The following is a 24,359-nucleotide window of genomic DNA, read 5'->3' as shown; positions in this document are numbered from 1 at the left end:
TTAAAACAAACAAAAAGAAAGAAACAGCTCTTTGTACTGTACAGGATCTTAAAGTGACTGTGTCCTATCTTGACACTATGTTCTCCATATGTCTAATAAAAAAACCTTTAAGATTAAGGCAGGAAGAAAAGAAATAGCAGCATTCACCAAGCTGGATAGAAGAGGCAGTAAAAGATAAAAAGGTCTTACCAAATACTACCTTAATTATTTTATTTCTTTATTTTTTTCCTTCCGGTCCTGTTTGCAGTAGCATACATGATCATCAAAGTACTACTAGAATGTTCACACCTGTTACTGCAAGTCTCAAGCCCAGGGGAGCGCCCGGGCATTTGCTCTAGGTCAGGGTGGGGCTGTCTGGTACCAGGCTGCACCCACTACTGGGAGAGTCCAGCCACACAGGAGCCGTTCCCCAGACCGTCGCTACCTTAATTATTAATCAAGGTTTGGTGGGACTGGTTAGGGGAAGGGATTGAATGGCAGGACTTTTCTATAATAATGGTCAATGAAATTCTCATATATCAGGAGACTGAAAATAAGTATAGACTAAGAAATCATTTCCTTTAACTAAGAAGCACAAAATGGTATGTGGAAGGGTAAGGAACTGAATATTTTAAAAGACTTGAAAATACTTAAATGTCCTAAAGAACTGGTAATAACCATATGATGATATGAATTTTAGTATACAGTTATAAAGAAACCGTTCATAGCTCTTGAAAGTAGTGGTTTTGAATATTTAATGACAAGCAAAATGATCATAATGCAATGTCAACTTAAAGAACCAAAAACATTCTTCAATTAGGTGAAGGGATTATGGCAATTTATAGGTAAAATAGGTCAATGTGTTATTAAGTATGTTGTATCTGTGAAATCAAAATATGAAAATTATGTCAAGGATATCTGTATAATGCCTCTGGTTTTTCTAGGTCTCCTTCAAGTATGTGCTACATTTAGATTGCTTTTACAGAAAAATAATTTCAAATATATTTTATAAATACCATACTATACTTTGATTTCAATCTTACTTGAGTTTTTCTTCCAAGTATCTTTAAGCCCTTGAAATCTTATACAGCAGGGGCTTAATTTTATAAACTTCCATGTATTTTACTTTTAAAAAAAGACAGGTTCCTTTTGTTTTTCCACATTTCATTATCTACAAATCACATTGCTGCTATACTTATAATGCTGTAATGCTACCTGAGAAGCACGAAATTAGCTATTAATGGATTCAATGCCGACTTTGTTATTCCTGTCTTCTCTCATGCCAACCCCCATGGTAGACTTCGGCATAGAAAAATAAATGATCAATATTTCCAAGTCTGAAAAGAATGAAAGGTGATAGAGAATATATTTAATAAAAATGAAATGTAAGTTCTTTTTGGTAAGGGTGTGTCCACATGGATTTTGATCTATCTTAGCCTGGTCTATGGTTTTTCTTTTAGTGATGAAAGCTGTCTATTTTGCATGTAAGTTTCCATCTATAAATTATTGGCATTTTCACTCTTGTTTCTGCTTGACAATCGGTGTCACATAAATAGTTAAAATGGCCCTTTGGTCTTTTGTAGATGCAAGTAATAATTTCACAGACTGAAGGTAATAGTAATATTGGAAAAACATTAACTTTTGTGTGACTGTTCTATTGCGATAAATGGACAGTATTAAAGCCTTAACAAAACTCATGTAATTCCTCTCTACTGTCTGTGCAGATGAAGATGATACCATAAACAGGTGATCGATGAGTCAACACAAGGCTTGTTTTCCTCCAGAACACTTGAGATTTTTCTGTTTTCAAAGCCCAGGGTAAGGACATATTTTCTTATAAAACCATTGTCTCTGTGATTAATGCCTCCTCATTCAGAAAAAAGTACTAGATCCAGTGTGCCTCTAAAATAAAATGGAGCAACTTTTGGACATCTAATAAATATCTTTGTCAAGTACTTCATTTATCTGTCTAAGCTGGGCAAGGAGAAAAGCTGTTTCCTCTATGTGCCTCCCTGTCAATGAATGTCATCTTTGACAAAACACGAAGAACTGATGTAATGGAAATATGATGTTGACACAGGAAATACCATGGACTGCCAAATGAATAAACAGCTTTCTCTTGGATGAAGTACTGCAAGAAAACACTACTAAAGGTCAACAAACAGACCTTGAACTGTTTATAGGCTTTTCTTTTTTGTCCTTAGTTTTTTTATGCTGTTGTTTTGTTTCCTTTTGTTGCTTTGGTTTGCTCTGTCTTGCTTTTTTGGTGCACATTATCATCTCTGCATATCTATCTAGATAAGAAAAGCGGGATAAACAAGCTCGAGGAGAAAACAGCGGACCTATGATTCTGCCGGGACATGAGATAGGGGAGGAGAGGGAAAGGAAGGGGTGTTAACAAACCCAGGGACAAGGGAACAACAAGTGATCTGAAACAGATGTTGAGGAGGGTGTAGGAGGCCTGGTTGGACTTGATCAAGGTTGTTGTAACCAAGATGTATTACTGAAAACCAAAGTATGAACATGATAGTGGGACAAGAGGAAAATAAAAGGAAAGAAACGAAAGAGCTAGGAGGCAAATGGACATTTATAAAGGTCCAAATACAGGCATGTACATATGTAAATATATTTATATGTGATGATAATGGGGAAATAGATCTATGTACAAATATTTATAGGTTTAGTATTAAGGTAGCAGATGGACTTTGGGCCTCCACTAAAGTAGTCCCTCAATGCAAGAACACTTTATTCTATTAAACTGGCATTCCATGATACTCACCTTCCCAACACAGTCACTGAAGACAAAGCAGGTGCATAAGAAAATATGGTGAAGAAAGCTGATGGTGCACGGCTATCAAAAGATAATAGCATTGGGGGGTACTAAAGGCTTGAAGATAAACAAGCAGCCATCTAGCTGAGAAGCAACAAAACCTACATGGTGGAAGCACGCCAGCCTGTGTGATCACGAGGTGTCAATAGGATCAGGTATCAGGTATCAAAGAGCCAGAACAAAAAATCATATCATTGTGAATGAGGGGGAGTGCAGAATGGAGACCCAAAGCTCATCTGTAGGTAATTGGACATCCCCTTAAAGTAGGGTCTCAGGGAGGAGACGAGCCATTCAGGGTGAAGTATAGCACTAATGAAACATACAACTTTCCTCTAGCTCTTTAATGCTCCACCTGCCCCCCCCAACTATCATGACCCCAATTCTACCTTACATATCTGGCTAGACCAGAGCATGTACATGGGTACAGATAAGAGCTGGAAACAGGGAATCCAGGACAGATAAATACCTCAGGACCAACATTGAGAGTAGCCATACCAGGAGGGGAAGGAGAAGATGGGTGGAGATAGGGAGAATTGATCACAATGGTCTATTTATAACCCTTTTCCAGGGGGATAGACAACAAAAAAGTGGGTGAAGTGAAACATTGATCAGTTTAAGACATGAAAAAATAATAATAATTTCTAAATTATCAAGGGTTCATGAGGAAGGGGGAAGGGGAAAAATGAGAAACTGATACCAAGGGCTCAAGTAGAGAGCAAATGCTTTGAGAATGATGATGGCAACAAATGTACAAATGCACTTGATATAATGGATAGATGGATTGTGATAAGAGTTGTACAAGCCCCCCATAAAATTATTTTTAAAAACAAGATTGTTCCTTAGAAGCAAGGATGGTAAGACCCTGTCTCACATGCTTTGAACATAGAATTAGCAGAGACCAGTCTCTGGAGGAGCACATCATGCTTGCTAAAGTGGAGAGGCAGTGAAAAGGAGGAATACTCTTAACAAGATGGAGTGGCTCAGTGGCTCTAACAATGGGTTCAACATAAGAACAATTGTAAGGATGACGCAGGGTCGGGAAGTATTTTGTTCTGTTGTACATAGGTACTTGTGAGTTGGAAATGAGTCAGAAGCACCTAACAAAAACAACAACCATCTTAATGTTCAAATTGTATTAACATTTCCCTTTTTTCATAGTATAACTGGAGTAGGGGTGGGATTTATTATAGAAGTACATGATGTGTCACTAAGGGAAATCATTCTGAGTTACTGGTTCCTAGGATTTTGTCTACAGGAGCCCTGATAGTGTAATGGATTCCAAGTTGGTTTGCTAATGCAAGGTCAGCAGTTCAAAGCCACAAACTGTTCCATCGGAGAAAAATGAGGCTATTTATTCTCCTAAAAGTTTACATTCTCAGAAACCTACAAGAACAGTTCTACTCTGTCCTATGAGGTCACTATGAGTTGCAATGAACTTGACTGCAGTGACTTTTTTGTGGACTTTATCTACAAAGCTAACCAAGTTGTTGATAAGTCGTTCATGCTTGCTTGATGATCTGGATAAGTGAGTCTCAGGTGGGGGCAACTTTGCTACCCATAAGACACTTGGTAGTGACTGGAAAGGTTTGTTTACTGCAAGTAGTTTGTGGAGGAGGGTGGAGGTGGTTCTTACTAGAACGTAGTGGGTAGAGGCCAGGGATGCTACTAAATATCCAATAAAGTGCAGGACAAACCACCTACAAACTGAAGAAAGAATTATTATTCTCTCCAAAATGTCAACAGTGTCAAGGTTGAAATATCTTAAAAAAAATCATTTTATTGGGGGCTCCTACAACTCATGGCAATTCATATATCCATCCATTGTGTCAAGCACATTTGTCTATAAGTTGCCATCATCATTCTCAAAACATTGGCTTTCTACTTGAGCCCTTGGTATCAGCTCCTCATTTCCCCCCTCCTTTCTATTGTTGCCTCCTTGTACTCAGTCTTGTGATGGCACATAGCATGTCTACCTGGAAGGGATAGGTGGGATAAACAAGCCAGAAGAGAGAACAACGGATGACAATTCTGGAGGGCCATGGGAGAAGGGGAGGGAGGGGAGAAGGAAGTGGGTGTTAACAAACCCAGGAACAAGGTTGAAATATCTAATCCACTTTCACTGAATTCCTTCTGGCTTACAATAATCCTATATGCTGGAATAGAACTGCTCCATACAGTTTCCAATACAGTAAATCTTTATGGGAGCAGACAGTCTCATCTTTCTATCACAGAGCAGGCAGTGGGTTTGGACTCCAAGCCTGCAGTTAACAGCCCAATGTGTAACCAATTATAACAGTAGAATTCCCATCCTGATTTATTTTACTTACACGGTAATATTTTAATAGTCTAATGTTATATGAACTACTTAAAAACCTGTACAGTTGCCTGCATTTTGGATGTTTTATCCTGAAGAGGAAGTCTCTTAAAGGAATTGGAAAGGGGAAGTTTGACTTTACAGTTCTCAGTCATGGTTGAGTGACCTAACAGGACTCAAATTTAATGTTGAGTTGATGTATTCATGATGAAATTGAGCATCAGTACTCCAGTGGCAGAATGCTAGTCTCTTCCGTGGAAACTAGTGGTTCAATTTCTGGCCAATGCACCTCAGGTGTAGCCATTAGCCATCTGGGAGTGGCGATTTTTATATTGATACGGTGTTGAACAAATTGTGTTGGAGATTCAAACTGAATAGAGACAGAAAGGCCTGGAGATCTAATTCTAAAAAGCAGTCAACACAAAGCCTGTGAAGTATAATGGTCCTATCTGCTGGATATCATGGGGAGTGAAGTGTGGTGAATTATGGAATTAATACCCATAGACTTCTTTATTCCCATCAAATGACCTCCTGTTGCCTAATGGGTCTGGGTAAGCTGAGGATGGACGAGGGGCGGGGAGCTGCTTTAAGGATGAAATTGAGGATTTGAGGTTAATATGGTCTCTCATGGGCACTTTGCAGCCTGCTTTCTTGGAGGAGAGAAGGGTAGTGGTGTAGAGGTTGGTCCCTGGGACCAAGCATGCCTCAGTCACTACTCTGAGTGTGTGAGTGAGCACACCAGTAGACTCAGCTGCGGCAAGTCAGGGACATGAGCACATAGCACATCATCAAGAAATTATTTTTCATTTTTAACAATGTTTAGTTAGGTACCTGTGTTGACTGACAACTCTCCTTAGCAATTTCTTACTTTAACAATTTTTGTTGCCAAAACAATTAAGGTTTCCGGTAGCAGAAAGCTTTAGATGTGGTTTACCTTTTTGCATATTAATCTTTTTCTGCATATGCCAAATTAGATAATGTGGTGAATGGATTTGAAATGAATAAATGCAAAGCTCATTTGCATTCATACTTTCCATTTCCTAGGAACATGTTCCTCGTTAATTGTCAGATAGCCCTTGGTAAGCAAGTTATCAATTAATTGCTGGAAAATGTAGTGTGTGTATTACTTTGCTCTCTAATTGACTACAAGTTTTCTTTCTCATTAAATGATAATTTAATTGTTTAAATAAAGAAGGCTATTAGAACACGAGTCAAATCCTTGGAACAATTGTTTAGTGAAATACAAATTTCACTTATAATTATGAATTAATTTGTCTATAATGAATAGACTTTGGGATTGGGCTTATTTTTAATTATAGAAGTTGAACAGTAAAAAAAGAGTTGAAGAGTAGAAAGAATTAATGCACCTGAAACAAAGGAACCCATTAACTTTCCCGGGAATGGTAAATTTCTCATCTTACTAAAAATCTATATTTTTATATCCTGTGTAGTTCCATTTATTTAGAAAATGAGTGATTTTTAAACATAGTTGTTTATCTTCAAGCTCTAATAAAAATGACCAGTATTATGTTGTTGTTGCTTCTGTTGTTAGGTGCAGTGGTGTCGGTTCTGACTCACATCCACCCTATGTACAACCATCTTCACAATTGTTCTCAAGATTCAGCCCATCACCGCAGCCATGGTGTCACTCCATCTTGTGCAGGCTCTTCCTCTTTTTTGTTGCCCCCCACATTCCTTCACCAAGCATGATGTCCTTCACAAAGGACTGGTCTCCTCTGTAGCAGGCCCAAAGTACATCAGCTGAAGTCTCGCCATCCTTGCCCCTCAGGAGCATGCTGACCGTACTTCCAAGAGTCGTTCTCTCGTTTGGAAATCAGTGATGCTTTCCACATTCCTCACCAGCACCAAAATTCAAAACGTATGTTCTTCTCCAGCTTCCCTTATTCAATGTCTGACTTCCACCTGCACATGAAGCAATCGAAGATACCATGGGTCAGGCATGCCTTACTTCTCAGAGTAACATCATTGCTTACAAATACTCGTCAGTGGTCTGGTAAAACAGATTTACCCAGTGCAATGAGTTATTTGATCTCTTGGCTTCTGCTTCCCTGAGCATGTTTATCAGATTCATAAAACAATGTAAACTAATGGACTGGCATACTGCAAAACCCAGGAGTACAAAGAAGTTAATTCTCCTAAAAAGTATGTATAATTTCAGGGCCGTCCCCATCAGTAAGGTACTATGTATTGTTTTGAAACTAAATGAGTTACTCAAAACTGTATCTCAAAATGTAAGCGGGTGAGCATGAAAGATTGGGAATGGAGCACTTGACACATTAAAGTTATGGGAATGAAAGTCTAGTGTTAGTGAGCAATACCTCGAACAAATGTCTACCAAATGCCCGTTGGAATTTAGCCAATGAAGGAGTCAGAGAACATAATTGTTCTCTACCAAGTTAGAGAGAGAACTGTCTTTATATGTGAGAGAAACAGTTATAATTCAACCTTTAAAATGAAAAAAAGTAATAAATTTAAAAAGCAGTTACTATTGAGTCAGTTCTAACGAAGGACTCATGGCAACCCTGTGGAGTAGAACTGTGCTCCACACGGTTTTGGTTGATTTTTAAGCCTTAGATTATTAGGTCTTTCTTCGAAGCTGTCTTTGGGGCTATGAGTCCTGATGGCACAATGATAACGTGAAGGGTTCTGATCCACAGGGCCAATAGTTGGGACAATTTACCCCAGTAAACAGTTACCATCTTGGAAAGCACACAGGGTCACGATGAGTTAGCATTGACTCACTGGCAGTTGGGTTGGGTGTGGAGTCTACATAGGAACCGAAAGCCTCATCTTTCTCCTGAGGAGAAGCTGGTGGGTTTGAACTGCTAGCTTTGTGATTAGCAGCCCCCTATGCTCCTCTATTCCATTTTGCTCTCCTGTTAGGGGAAGCAACCACACTACTTTATAAGTAGGGCTTATGAAGGATGTGAAATCCAGGAACAAACTGAAAGAGGATGAGGAGCCGCAGAGACATTTTTCCTGATGCAGGACCTCCGGAAGGAGTTTGAGTCTTTAAAGGTCAAGATGTAAACGTCAGAAATAATATTATGAAATGGAACATATGTGAGGCTCTTGGCTCACGAGAATCTGCTCTGCGATTCAGGCTGAGACACAATATGGCCAAACTCGTGACTGTGGGTCATGACAGGTTGCCTTCTCCTGACTGCTGTGAAAAACTTTGAAATGCATTTGTCACCCTTGTTGATCATGTGTCTCATATCTCCTTACTCATGTTTCATTTCCCTTAACCGTGCACATGAGCAACTTTTATTCCTTCCACATCTCTTTCAAATAAGTGAGTCCAGGAAAGTGGGTTTCAAGGAAAGGATGTGGAGAGCCACAGTGTTTATCACGTCTAGACCTGACCATAATAAAATTCGACTGTCCTTCGGTGGCAATGTCAAAGGCCGTTGTAGGATGACAAAGTCACAATATGAAAAATTCCTGGATCCTTCAGTTGCCATTTAGGGTAGAGTTTCCAAGGGTTCTCACAAATGAGACTGCTACGTGGAAGGTAAATAAATGACTTGTACAAAGCCTGTGAGATGCCGGTCATGTTTGTTACCTTACATCCGTATTAGAAGCCTAGTTACATGCAGTGAAGCACGGGAGGTTACGTGTTGGGCAAAAGGTCAGCTGTATGTGAACTAAGCAAGAAGGAAATTCAGAGAAGACAGAGCCACGTGCTCTTCTAGCAAACTACTTTGGGTCCATATGCGTGATACTCCGAGATAGTTGCATGAGCATTGCCAGCAGAGATGAATGGTGCTTTGAGTGGTCATTATTTTTAGGTAACCAAATAAAGTATGATTTTTAAAAATAATTGTATTAGGTGTTCCTACAACTCTTATCACAGCCCATACATACATCAATTGTGTAAAGCACGTTTGTACATTCATTACCCTCATCCTTCTCAAAATATTTGCTCTCCACCTAAGCCCTGGGCCTCAGCCCCTCGTTTTTCCCCCTCCCTCCCTGCTCCCCCTCCCTCCTGAACCCTTGATAATTTATAAATTGTTATATTTGTCATATTCTGCCCTGTCTGATGTCTCCCTTCACCCACTTTTCTGTTGTCCGTCCCCACGGAGGAGGTCACATGTAGAATGATATTAGTATATATTTTGCCAAAAAAATAAGAATAATAACAAGTTAGTAAGCTGATCTCACAGCCACCTCTTTTCAAAGCACTGTTTCTGTCTGTTTCAAGGGCCTCCTGGTCCCAGTAGAACCATCCAGCTCAAAACAAATCAAAAACTTATGCTTCTGGCGCGCCAGAGAGAATGCGTCCTGGAGCAAGTCTACTCTGCCAAGTGGGACTTCGCGAGAGCTAGCCTGTTTTGAGGAAGGACTCTGAGGTGTGTAATGAAAGTAAAGCCCATATTTACTCACGTGGAAGCCAGTTGACAAGTCCCTGAGGCTTGTCCAAGTAGACAACTGCAAGCCAAGAGCCATTCCAAGTAGAAATGAAAGCCCATAGAAATTGGATCGCCAAGCATGAAAAAGGCTGTCATACTACTGTTCACAAAGAGCAATTATTCAGTCACCTCTAGAAAGTGGCCCTATGGATGATTTCACATGTATACCAAAAATGCTTTAATTTTTCATTACAACTATCAGAGTGAATCTTTCCTAACTTTGAAAAGAAAACAATTCTAGGAGCATTTGGATATTCTAACCAAACTTGCACATGCTTTTCATTTAAAAATAGAAATTAATACCTCTTCATCTTGCTCTCTTTGAATAGATAAGAGCCTTAGTATAAGCCCAATGGCCCAGCTCTGGTTACAGTCCGTTAGTTTGCCCTAGTTCTACAATAAAGAACGCTAAATTTTTTTACAGTGTAGTGCTTATGGAAATAATCCCACCATGAGAGGACCCACACATTGAATTATTCATGGTCTTCTTATTTCAAAGACTATTTTAACTCAGGGTAGCTCTGGGACCCATGAACTTCATTAATGACTGGGATGGGCCTTCTGCACCTCAGCTGTGGGGGGAAATGTGTACTTAAATACAGATCATTGGTCTTAATGCCAAGCGAAATGTACAGCTCCTATAAAAGAAAAGGAAGTATCTAGATGACGCTAAATACAAATATTATGATGAAATCTTTTACCAAACACCATTTCACTAACTCCATTCTAGTTTTGTCATAATTCCCTGAGGAAATGTGAAATCCTGAAATGCTTTAGCTATAAAGAGGTTTCAAAAAGTTAATGGATAAATGGAATTGGGAAAAAAATATAATTTCCCCACAATTTTCATTGAAGGCCATACAGAGTAGGTACTTAGGAGGTTCTAAGTAAACATGTGCTAATGAAAAAATGAGTAATATTTACCCACTGAGTATTTGATATTGTGTGTAGGCCAAGACTTAGCACGATTCCTGGTGAAAATCACCAAGCCGCTGTCACCAGTTGCCATGGAGATGATTTTGACTGCTAGTGGTACCTGTCTGTCAGAGTAGAATTGTGCTCCACAGGCTTGCAATGACCTTTCCTGAATTAGATCACCTTCCTCCAAGAAGCAAAGAATGGATTTCAAGCATCACCACTTCAATTAGCAGCTCAGCACAGAAATCATCGCCAGCACTCAAAGACAAGTTAATTTCACAAAAGTAACATACCGTATACACTTGAATATAAGCCGACCCAAGTATAAGCCCAGGTACCTAATATATTATCTGGGATACCACAAAAACCGATTGACTCGAGTATAAGCCTAGGGTGGAAAATGTAGAAGCTATTGGTGAGTTTCAATAATCAAAACAAATGAAAATAAAATTACTAAAAATTGAGACATCAGTGGGGTAATGTATTTAAATATTTATTTTAAGTAAAAGGACAAGTCATTTAACATTAGTAAACCAGCACAGTAAGTGGAAAATAGGTTCAATAAAGACAATAAGGTATCAACAATGATAGCTTAAGAGTACTATTCCCTCAGCTCAATCAGCAACCAAGCTAAAATGTAAAGAGTTAAAATCCTTCAAAACTGGATTCCTCCTCATCATCTGTATCCTAATGCAGAGCTTCAGCTGGTGTGAGGTCATCATAGACGCTGTCCTCACTGAGATCGCCATCATCACCATCACTGCTGTCATTTTCATACAAAGCTCAGTCTTCACTGCCATCCAGAGCATTACTAATACTACATTTCTGGAAGGCATGTCACACCATGTCTTCTGGAATGTCTTCCCATGCATCTCAAACCCACTTTGCTATTAACTCTATGTCAGGCTTCATGAAATTTCCTCCTTTTGTTAGTCGGGCTTGACCAGATGACATCCATTCATGGACACATACTCTGCACACGGTCTTTAAAAGGCTTATTCAAAGATACACGTCATAGGACGGATCTAATTGGTTAGATGTGAGTAAACAAACATTCAAAGCCCTGCAATGTCAGCGGGGCTTTGAATGAACAATGGAGAAAGGGCAATCACCTGCGAGATAACTGGTTCCATTACCTCGGTGGGGGGCGGGCAGCGAGATGTTACATCTCACAGCGGTACCTCTGACCCATGTATAGGCCAAACCCCAACTCGGCTTATACACGAGTATATACGGTACTTCTATCTTGACATAAACACATTCATCCTTCTGTCCTTGACACATTATTTCCTATTTGAAGATGATCTTGCTGGAATATGTTTATATTTTAAAACTAACCCTGGATCAGTAAAGCACATTTACAATGAATCGACCCTGCTTAAAAATGTCCCAGCAGCAGCCTTGCTGGTTTCATTGCTGGGTCCTCGTAGCTGGTGAAATCAAGGGACTTTCATTTGTCCTGAGAACATTGCTGAGCTCCGAGGAACAGAATTCACTTGAGGTCTGATTGGTCAGAACATCAAAGACATATGATTTGGGTTGCTAAGAGTTCAGACGCTAGTGGAATCACTTGTATTGACATCTATCTCCCAAATGAAGCAAGTGACTAGCCCACTTGACTGCTCATGAGCGATTCACATTTGGAGTCTACCCAGAGATTCCTTAGAAGAAAGACTGAAGATCTGCTGCTTCCAAAAGATCAGCTACTGAAAACCGCAGGGAGCACAGCGGTATTCAAACACACATGGAGTTGCTGTGACTCATAAAGGACTCAACAGCACTTGGAGAAGAATATACGGTAGTTGTTGATTCTGATTCAGATCATGGATTTAAAAAAAAACTGTCCTAAACACAATATAAATAAGTGCCAAATACATGTGTACTTTTAAACTGCAAAGTTCATGCAAAGCACGCTGAAAATCATGGTCATCGGAGATACACCTTTCCTTATTCCAGCTCAGAACTGGAGCGGGTCGACTGTGTTCTAATTTAGGTCTGTTCCCTGTGCGTGAGCTCACTCAAGCTCCCCCATGACAAAGACTCTGCCCTCAGTAGTCACCAAGATGATGACTGTGGCAGCAGAAATGATAACAGAGGGCTCTCAGAAAGGCAAAGATGCTTGTGTTAATTCAGCGTTGCCTTTGGTAACAAGACAAAAGCACTTCTTTCTTAAAAATCCACATTATTAGGTGAATTACCTTACTGATGTCCTAACAAGGATCATAATGAAATTTAAGTTTCCTTGAGCACCTCATGTTCCACTATCTCATTTCCTTCTCACAACTTATATGTGGTACATACAAATATTACGGCTCATTTTATTAATGAAGAAAGCCCAGAGAAAAAGAGAGACCATTTGTCTAAAGTCATACAGCTAAAAAGACTTGTGCTGGACATGAACCCAGGCAGTCGGGCTGAAGGGAACTTTTTTTTAACACTATGCTAACCTCCAAAATGATCCACCAGCATTTTTCCTCTCCTAGGATTCACGCCAGGAGTGTAGGGGCTACACATTGGGCTACCAGGTGCAAAAATACAGCAGAAGAGATGCAGTGATGCTGACCTTGAACTCCAGAACACTGCCTCTTGGAGAACTGATCCAGCATGTTCCAGCTATCACATGGAGAAATAATATGGAGAAACCCAGAGATGAGAGACAGAGAGAGAGACAGAGAGAGAGACAGAGAGAGAGCACGCGCTCTGGACAGCCTTCAATTCTTGTCATCTCATCTGCACTTGAAAGTCCAGAGGCAAGTCATGGAAATGGAGGACAAGTGCACAATTCATTGATTGTTGTTTGCACGGAGCCACTAAACCCTAAAGAAGTTTATTCCACAGGCAAAGAGCATCAGAAGAGCTCCTGCAATATATGATACAACTTGTTTTCATTCTCCCAGAAAGACCTCTCTTTCTGCCTTGTCCTCACACTCTAAAAGCCTTCCTCAGCCTGGCTACCAGACAGCAACTCGCACACCCACAAATGCATCCTGCTGTGTAGAGATGAAAATTGACTAAGCATCAAGCCCAACCCATTAATAAAAGAGAGAGAGGAATAAATCTTGCATTTCAAATTAAATATTAGTGCCTGTAGAAAACTCTTTCCTTCTCAACTTTGTAAAGGATATAAAGAAAAACAAACCCATTGCCCTTGAACTGATTAGGACTCACAGCAACCCTATAAGAATAGAATCAAATGGTTTTATGATATTTCCCAAACTGATCGTCTTTCTTTAAAATAAAATTTTACTGTGCTAGTGAAAGTTTGTACAGCAATTAAGCTCTCATCTAGCAATATCTAAACAAGTTTTACAGTGATATAATTTTCTACAATATAATAATGTTGCTCTTTAATTTCCGTTTCCTTGCAACCTTGTGATCTTTACTTTAGTGTAGTTGCTAACCTTGGGGTCTCATAGAGCTACTTTTGTTTTTCCTGTTGTTCTACTTTATAGAAGCCCTGTAGTTGCCTTTATTTTGTATGCCACTATGTTACTTTGATAGATGGTAACCTCAGCGAAAGTTTTGGTTCAAGAGTGGAAGAGAATCTAAGGGAGATAGGCTCAGGGAACTTGCCATCCTCAAGTGACCCCTCAAGTCTAGACTTTTTAAGAATTTGTGTTCTGTTTTCCCTTGTGTTCAATTCTATCTGGGCCCTCTCTTGTGGCTCTGATCAGAATGGTCAGTAGTGGTAGGGCAACATCTAGTTCTTCTGGCCTCTCACTATTTACAAGCGTGTTTTAGGTAGTTTGTTGTTAGTGTCTAGTGGTCCCTTGACTCATGGTAACTCCATGCACAAGGGCATTCTACTTCCTCATCAGAATGGTTCACATCATTAGCATTGGTATTTCAGTGATGTCGTAAAAGGCTATCAATTTCTAAAGAAAAGTATCAGCAATTTTTAGATTATTTTATTGGGGGCTCTTACAGCTATTATAACAACCTATACATCAACTGTATCAAGCATATTTGTACATATGTTGCCTTCATCATTTTCTAAACATTTACTTTCTCTTTGAGCCCTCGGTTTCAGCTCCTCTTTTTTCCCTCCTTCCCCCACACTTGTGAACTCTTGATAAATTATAAATTATTATTATTGTCATATCTTACACCAACTACCATCTCCCTTCCCCCACAAACATTTTAATAGTTTCCTGTTTAAATTAAAATATAAGAGGACTGCAACAAGTTTATAGTAAATTAAATGAAAACATAATTTTGGGGCAAACTTTTGGAAGTCTCATCTTCTATTTAACTGTGTTAAGAAATCAGTTTGCCCTACCATCAACCATCTACACAGGTGATATGATTCAATATAAATTGTACTTTGGTGACGTGAGTAGATATTTAATATAAATTTAAACACATTGGTAAACTGGAACAGGAACCACATTAATGCTACAAACACCCCGGACTGCTAGCTTTCACATGAAGCAAATTGAAACAAAATTCTAATCAGAATATCGAAGAGTCATTATCCTGTAGGTAGGAGGCGCCTTCACTACTAAACCGTGACTCTTGAACTTGTTTCCCTTTTGCATTTCCAATCGTTAGACCCTTGGGGATCTTCTTGTTTGCACTCAAATCGCTGAAACTCTACGTTGCCTCTGGCAGCAACTTTGCTGCTTTCCTTTGCTTGTGCTTGACAGAGAGTACGACTTCTCAAACACAAGACCTTACTCTTGGTGATTGCTGTTGACCCCTTTCTTCTGTGCTGTGGAATGTGGCATGAGAGTTGGCTTCTGTTTATTTACCTCACGAAACAGCTCTTGTTTGAAGCTGGTTATTCCCCTGACCCCATCTCTGATGCCTTCAGATAACCTGTCTTAAGGTTATATCTGGGATCCAAAATTGGTCTAAATGTAAGGACTACGAAGGAGGGCAGTTCTGTGAGCAACACTCAATTCACAGAACCCCTCCAGCAGTTCTAGACCTGAAAGCGGCACTTGCATGACAGTTTTCAGTTCCAACAAATGCAGGGTATAGGTAAAGGGCTTTTTCCTCAAATGCACAATTTATCCACAAAAAAGAAATAAAGAAACTGAGATAGTTAAGGTTTGTTGTGCCAACCTGGCCCATAAACACATGTGCGATTAATCGAAGGGCAAAAATATAAATGGTTCGGTGAGCCTGAACCTGTTGGTTCTCTGGGTCTCTTGTTCTCTGAGGGTCTGACAAGTATGCGGCTGCCTTCGCTGGCCAAGGCTCACTCCCTGCGGGACCTCCCTGAGGAGAACCCACATGAACCTCCCCTGATGCAGCCCTGGGTGCTGGAGCAGCCGCGTGGAGACCCCTGCCAGTGCTGAGATGCTTACAACGCCACTGGACTCAAAGACTTTCTACCCACTGGCCTGTGATTCTCCTGCATTTGGCTTCATTGTGGTTTTTTTTTGGAATTTCAAGAGGACTTTGTATATCGATGTTGGACACATGGGTTTGGACTGGACTGGGTTGGGATGCTTACTGAATGTGCACTTATCCTATATATAAAATCTCTCTTATACATGTATGAGTTTCTGTGAATTTGTTTCTCTAGTCTATCCAGACTAACACAGAAACGAACGAACAAAAAACAACCTTTATCCCTGAAATTTGAACAGACCATTAACTTGCATAATTGCCAGGGCTCAAACATCCTGTATTTTTCAGAATTATTTAAAATATTTGCTCTTATTGAATCCCACATCTACTAACATTGCTTTTAGTGACATCATGCATGCCAAGTTTTGGCTCAGAAAATTAAGCCACACACTTTTAATATTAAAGTGTAACATACATTTTCATTATAAAAATGACAGAGGTTTTTAGTAACTCATAAACAAAGCTTATAACTACTAAGTAATGGATGTCTGCACTTAAAATGTATGTAAATCATTGTGTTAGCCTGGGTGGACTAGAAAAACAAATCCATGGACACACATATGTATATAAGAAAGAGATTTATATCCAAGAGCCATTGAACATTGAGAAAACATCCCAACCCAGTCCAGATCACGTCCATAAGTCCAATACTAGTCCAATAGCAATCTATAAAGTCCTCTTCAGACTCACAAAACGCATGCAATGATGCCGAATGTAGAAGATCACAGGCCAGTGGGTAGAAAGTCCTTGGATCCAGTGGCATTGGAAACATCTCAGCGCTGGCAGGGGTCTCTGCATCAGGGTGGCTCCATGTGTCTTGTCAGCTGCTATGTCCCAGGGTGTAAGTACAGAGTCTCCCACCCCCAAGGAGGAAGTACTGGATTTTCCAGAATTCTCAGGAAAAGGCCATGCCCACACAGAGGCTTCATTGGCTATGATCTGATTGACAAGCTAGACTCCACCCCTAAACTCTTAATCCTCAAAATGACAAACAATTATATATCTACTACAATCATGACTCTGAATTTTCAATATACTTATGTATTATCCATTTTACTAAACCTTCATTACATTTTCATCTACTTTGAATGATAACTTACATTTCATGTAAGTTCAGATTTAGTGGTAGAATTTAGTCATTTCCAGTGTTCCAATAAATATTCTTCACTTCCCAATTATTATTTCTTCCCTAAATTAGAAATCTTCTCTATTAAATATGGAAAGGGTATACTTAATGTGTGGTGGTCCAGGGTTTAAAACAGTAAACGTGTAGCACATTATCTAAACCCCTGTAACAAATATAGCTAGGCCTGGGGAATGCAAGTACATTGAATCCTATCTCTCAGAGACATATATTATTTAATTTCTGCCAGCTGATTCCTAATCATAGCACCCCATGTATAAAAACTACAACTGCTCCACAGGTCCTCTGTGGCTGTGCCTTTGGGGAGCAGATGGCCACACCTCTCTTTTGGAGTATCTCTGGGTAGCTTGGTATACCAACTTGTTGATTACCTGAATTTGTCATATGCTAAAAATAGTTTCCATGTCCATCCAAAGAGGCAAAAAGAAACAAAGGACTATGAGACATAGAGTATAACCTCAATTTATTATACTCACAAACACACACATACACAGCACACACACACACACACAAACACATGAGGGCATTTCAAAACGTTTGTGGGGAAATTCCATTATCTTTTATTTCTATTTGTCCACAAACTTTTTGAAATCTCCATATATTGGAATATGTTTCTCCTATAGCCAAACCAAAAACAAACCCATTGCTGTTAAGCCCATGTCAACTCATCGTGACCCACCAGGACAGAGTAGAAGCAGCAGGTTTCCAAATCTGTAAATATTTACAGAAGCAGACTGCCACACCTTTCTTAACTGTGAGCCATTGGCTTAGCAGCCGAACACATATAGCGTGTGCCACCAGGACTCTTTACATGCTTTTTATAGGGAGACAGCTCTAGGATGGCTTCATTAACACAGCATTATTGACACCACATACATACTCTGGGTACGAGAGAAGAGAGGACATTGTCACAGGCACTTTAGACAATGTGATATAACCTTGGACTTCAGCATTCGTTTTTATTCCTACTCAATATTCTTGAAAAATCTAGGCTTTTAAAAATGATTATATCATCCTTTTTTAAAAGAAAAATCTATGTATTGGGGCTCATATAACTCTTCTCACAATCCATACATACATCAATTGTGTAAATCACGTTTGTACATTCATTACCCTCATCATTCTCAAAACATCTGCTCTCCACTCAAGCCCCTAGCATCAGCTCCTCATTTTCCCCCTCCCTCCCCACTCCCTCCTCCCTCATGAATCCTTGATAATTTATAAATTATTATTTTGTCATATCTTACACTGTCCGATATCTCCCTTCACCCACTTTTCTGCTGTCAGTCCCCCAGGGAGGAGGTTTTACCTAGACCCTTGTAATCAGCTCTCCCTTTCCACCCACCCTCCCTCCACCCTCCCTCCACCCTCCTGGTATGGCCACTCTCACCACTGGTCCTGAAGAGATCATCTGTCCTGGATTCCCTGTGTTTCCAGTTCCTATCTGTACCAGTGTACATCTTCTGGTCTAGCCAGATTTGTAAGGTAGAGTTGGGATCATGATAGTTGGGTGGGGGGTGGGGAAGCATTTAGGAACTAGACTAGAGGAAAGTTGCTACACTGCACCCTGACTGGTTCATCTGCTCACCGCCACCCTTCCATAAGAGGATGTCTAATTGCCTACAGATGGGCTTCGGGTCTCCACCCCTCACTCCCCCTCATTCACAATGATAGGATTTTTTTGTTCTGATGATGCCTGATAGCTGATCCCTTCGACACCTCGTGATCGCACAGGCTGGTGTGCTTCTTCCATGTGGGCTTTGTTTACATCAACTTTATTACCACCTTTAGTCATCAAAGAAAGGCAGGAGGCTCACAAATAAGCCATAGAACTTTTGATCTTTTTCGCCACACATTATTCGTTTACATTTTTGGCTATTGTTTACAAAATTTCTTCTAAGTATGAGAAGCCGAGAAAGACATCAAAATATATAAGAAAAATTGTCTTCAATGTCATCCAGCTCTCTTCAAGTAGTTCTCTGGCTCTTCATACACAACAGAACAAAACACTGCCGAGTCCTGTACCATAATCTGTTGTGGATCATAGCATTGTGTTCCATAAAATTTTCAGTTTATCTTCAAAAGTAAATCACCATTTTTTCTTCTATCACACAAGTATTCCACCTTTAAATAGAGATGATATGAAATTACTAAATAAAACAAAATAAAGCCATAAACAAACCTGAAAGTAGAACTAAGCAAAAGTGTATGTGTGTGTGTGTATGTATGTGTGTGTGTGTGTGTGTTTGTAGTCCCATTCATCTATCAATTGGTCATACTATGGTGACTTGCACACTCCTGTGATACTATACCACCAGCCTTTCCAATATAAACCAGGACATCCAGAGTGAGCAGGTTTCAGTGGTGCTTCCAGACTAATAGAAGACTAGGAAATAAGAAGGAGTTACAAATTCTGAAAAATCATCCACTGTGCCTTTCCTGTCACCATTTTAATACATCTGTATGCTGTACAAATAATCCAAGAAGCTGTATTCCATGAAGAATTTACCATCAGTACATTAGGAAGGCTCCATTAACAGCCCTCTGTATATGGAAGACGCACCTTGCTTTCTGTCAAGAGGCCTTGAGGACCTTATTAAGATTAACAAACAAATTACAGGCTTCAGTACAAATTACACTACGGACAGAAAGCAAAAAACCTCCTAAGTGGAGCAAGACACCAACATAATTAACAGAGAGAAGAGTGAAGTGTTAAGGATTTCACTTTTCTTGAGTCCACGATCAGTGCTCAAGGAAACAGCATTTAAGAAATCAAACGACGTACTCCATTGGGCCAATCTGGTCCCTTCCTAGAGTTTCCAAGGCTGAACCTTCTGAAGCTGACTGTTGCATCTTTGTTCACTGAGAGCTGGTGGGCTCAAAGTTCTTTAGTTGATGTTGTACCAACCTCTTTAACTGCTATACCACCACAGTTCCTTCATAGCAGTTTCCTAAACCCAGACATACTGCCATTGAATCGATTCCAACTTCTAGAGACTATATGAGAGAGTGAAACTGCTTATGTGGGTTACTAAGACTGTAATTCTTTCTGAGAGTAGAAAGCCTGGTCTTTCTCCTGTGGACAGCTGGTGGTTTAGAACTGATGACCTTGCTGTTAGCTTCCCAATGCGCGCGTAATTACCACACCACTAGGGTTTCTCATAATGGAAGTTTAGGCTACTAGAAAACCAACCAGCTACTTACCCAGGTAACAGATGCTTAACTGCTCTGACCTGGCCTCAACCAGCAGTCAGAGCAATCTTTTTAAACAGTAACTAAATTTACTAGGTCACTCTGTTGCTCAAAATCCCTCCACTGAAGTAACTCGAATGAAGACATCATTACCATGACCTGAGCATCCTGTACAATGTGGCCCTTCTCTAGCTGCACAGCTTCATCCAATGTCACTCTTTCTTCCCCTCTCCCTTCTAAGGTTCTGCCTTCCTCTGCATCCCTTCAAAGCACCCGTTTCCTCCCTTCACAGGATCCTCGCTCATGCTCTGTCTTCTTTCTAGATCACTCTTCCTTATCACTCTCTCCTAATTATGCCTACCCAATCTTCAAATGTCAGGTCTTTCTCTCCTTTTTAACTGACAGGGGTTGGTTTTTTAGGTCCTAATTGTGACAGGTGTGAAAGAAGTAGTATTCTCTCCAGTGCTTATAATGTTTTCAATTTAGTTATATATTTTTGGAAGCTACTGTTATTTATTAAATTGTGCTATATCCCTCCTCCAAAATACGTGTGGATATAATCCCATTGGAGAACAGAGTTTTCTTTATTGTGTTACTTAAGTCACAAGGCTGTGTTTTAAGCCTACAACTCTTGAGATGTAAAAGAGGATTAGGCACAGAAACAAGCAAGCACACATAGGAGAGAGACAGAAGCCACACGGAGCCCGCCAATAGATGCCAAGAAGAAAGCTGGAGAAGCTAAGATAAAGGTTCCCCAGAGTGGATAGCAGAGTATGATAGGTCATTTCCTAGATTAGATTTAAAAGATTGTGATTTCCATATTGGTTTTTCTCTGGTGGATCATTCACTCTCAGAGAAGCTAATTATGAACCAGAAGTTTCCTGCCAACAATTGATAACGCACCTTCCAGCGCAGTGAAGTTTTAAGACTGCAGCCCTGAAGACAGCCTTATGAGAGGCATTGGGTCAGAGTTGCCCAACTAAGTCCCATCCAATTTCTTGACCTACAGAACTTGCATGAGATAATCAATGTTTACTGTTTCAAGTTGCTAATTTGGGGGATAATTATATTCAGGAATAAAAAATTAAAATCAAATTTAAAAACTCATTGTTATTGAGTTGATTCTGACTCATAGCAACCCTAATGGACAGGGTAGAACTGCTCCCTGAGTGTCCTAGAGTGTAACTCTTTATAGAAAGCCCCATCTTTCTCCTATAGGGTGGCTGGTGGTTTCAAACTTCAAACCTTGTGAATCACAACCCAATGCATAGCCACTATACCACCAGGGTTCTACCTATGCTGGAATAGATTATCAATATATGATTTGGGGGGTGAGAATCTTCCCATGAGTTGAAAAAAGACAGAAACTGTTCTTTAATTTGCTTACCAATTATATCCAAAGCCTAACATAGTACCTAGCAGAGAGCAGATAATTGTTACATATATGTGTACTTAACAAAAGAAAGAAAAACAGGAAAAGTCAGGGAGGTAGAGAAGATGGAAGGGAGTGGAGAAAGGAGAAGGGGAGCATCATTACTTATATTATTAACAAATAGGTCATGTAACTAGGCAATTTGAAAATGTAAGTTGAGATAGAGATTGGGAATAAAGGCCATTGCAAAGGACCCACAGGCATTCCATCATAAAAATTGAAGTCCCTGCTAGCCATCGGAGAGGTGAGCCAATGGAAAGGGATAAGATGAAAGTGAAGCAGAGCTTATTTGGGAAAAATATGCTTCCTGTCCATCACTATGACTGACTGGACTCCATGGAAATAGCTCAAACCCAGCAAATGCCTATTTAATACTCCAACACAGAGATACTTTTTAAATGACCAAGCAGGTGGTGGTGGAAGTGGGTGGACCAAGCAGGTGGTGATGGAAGTGAGTGGCAGGTAGGGAGAATGACTGGGAAATGATCAAATTAAACAAAATAGGTCCTGGAAAACAAATGTATATCCATGAAAGTTAACATTAAGCCATTATAGAAAGAAACCCAAGGTAACCCCCACGGAGAATGGTATTCCTGGTTCAACAGCACACTATAAATAAGTAACCCAACTTCTCATAGGACAAAGCGATGTTTATCTCCTAGTTCCCTACATTAGACCCACTGTCTTCCTTTGCAGAGTCTCAAGTCAACTGTCTTCCTTTATAGTCTTGAATCATTGAACTGTGAAAGCATACAAAACATATTATTGCATTAACATGCCATCAAGTTGGTTGCAGCTCATAGTACGTCTACATATTGTTATTGTAGGTGTTGTGACGTCAGTTCCAACTTGTAGTGACTCTGTGTGCAACAGAGCACTGCCCAGTCTTGCGCCATTCTCACAATCTGGTGCAGTCGCTGTGCCGATTCATCTGCTTGAAGGTGTTCCTCTTTTTTCACCGACCTTCTACTTGACCAAGTATGATGTATGATGTAGAAAATAGATTCTCCTGATAATATATCCAAAGTATGTGGAGTGAAGTCTGGACATCCTTGCCTCTAAGAAGTATTCTGAATGAACTTCTTCCAGTACAGATGTGTTTATTGTTCTAGCAGTCCATGGTCCTTTTAATATTCTTTTCTAGCACCATAATTCCAATGTATTACTTCTTCTTCAGTCTTCCTATTCGTTGTCCAAAATTTGCATGAATATGAGGCAATTTAAAATGCCATGACTGGAGCGAGGCACACCTCATTCCTCAAAGTGACATCCTTGCTCTTCAATACTTTAAAGAGGCCCTGGGCAGCACATTTACACAATGCAATGCTTCCTTTGATTTACTGACTGCTCCTTTGGTGAGCATTGATTGTAGAACCAAGCAAGATGAGCTCTTCAACAGCATCGACCTTTTCTCTGGTTATCATGTGATTGCCTATTGATCCAGTTGTGAGGATTTTGTTTTCTTTACATTGAGTTGCAATCCATACTGAAGGTTGAGATCTTTATCAGCAAGTGCCTCAATTCCTTTTGGCTTTCAGCAAACAAGGCCGTATCTGCAAACTGCAGGTTGGTAATAAGCCTTCCTCTAATCCTGACGCTGCATTCTTCTTCACATAGTCCAGCCCCCGGATTATTTTCCTTTATTTGCTTAGCATACAGATTGAATAAGCATGGTTGAAGGCCACAACTGAGATACACACTTTTCCTGACTTTAAACCACTCAGGATTCCTTGTTTTGGGTCCGTGTACAGGTTTGGAATAAACACAATGAAGTGTTCTGGGATTCTCATTCTGCACAATCTATCTACAGTTTGTTATACTACACATCTTTAAATGCCTTTGCATAGGCAGTAAAACACAAGTAAACATCTTTCTGGTATTCTCTGTTTTCAGCCAAGATCCATCTAATGTTGGCAGTGCTATCTTGTGCCACACCCTCTAGTAAATCCAGCTCCTTGTCGATATACTATTATATCTATTGTTGAGTGATCTTCAGCAAAGCTTTACTTGGATGAATATTAGTGGTATTGTTCAATGACTTTCACATGCCTTCGGATCGCTTTTCTTTGGTATGGGAACAAATGTGGATCTCGTCCAGTTGGTTGACTAGGTAGCTGGCCACTGGATTTCTTTGGCTAAATGAGTGCATGCTTCGGTGTTTCATTAAGTTGGTGACCCCTATGTACAGTGGGATAAAACATTGCCTGATTGTGTACCATCCTCACAATATTTGAGTCCATTACTGATTCTAATTAGTAATGAATATGTGTAACTGTCTCATTTGGAGCCAGAACACATAAGCCAAAGGAGGTCCTGAAAGCTCAAGTCCATCCACGTCATTAAGTTCACCTCTCTTTTGAGGAGGTAGTTCCTCATGAAATGGGATAAAACGTGAAACTAGTAATACCTTTAGTGAAAATCTTCTGTGGTATTGTATTTGGGGTTAGGACATCAATCTTGAAGATATCAGAGATTTGTCAATGGTAAGATAATATATTTGCTCTCTTTACTTAACATTGAGCACCATCAAATTGGAATAACATTTGAAGCACAAAATGTAGTAGAGAAAAACAATCTTACATAGTATTTTTTTCTTCTGTTAATTCATTGAGAGGTCATAAAGCTGAGACCCTAGTTGTCAGTCCCCCTGTGTTATATCCTTAATTCCTATTCTCATTATCCCCCTACAGTCTTCTACTTTGGTAGCTTTTCTTGCTTTGAAGGAAGGTGTACACAATGCATGGCGACTGTTCAAA

General features: G+C 39.9%; 1 non-coding gene across 1 annotated transcript; it reads right to left on the bottom strand.

Moving 5' to 3' along the window:
- Positions 1-235: 235 nt before the first annotated feature.
- On the bottom strand, positions 236-418 carry LOC142452231 (small Cajal body-specific RNA 16). The gene has a single exon (XR_012785255.1).
- Positions 419-24,359: the final 23,941 nt, after the last annotated feature.

The sequence above is a fragment of the Tenrec ecaudatus genome, chromosome 6 (genome assembly GCF_050624435.1).
Source record: "Tenrec ecaudatus isolate mTenEca1 chromosome 6, mTenEca1.hap1, whole genome shotgun sequence".
Lineage (NCBI taxonomy): Eukaryota > Metazoa > Chordata > Mammalia > Afrosoricida > Tenrecidae > Tenrec > Tenrec ecaudatus.
This window is presented reverse-complemented; position numbering and strand designations above follow the sequence as displayed.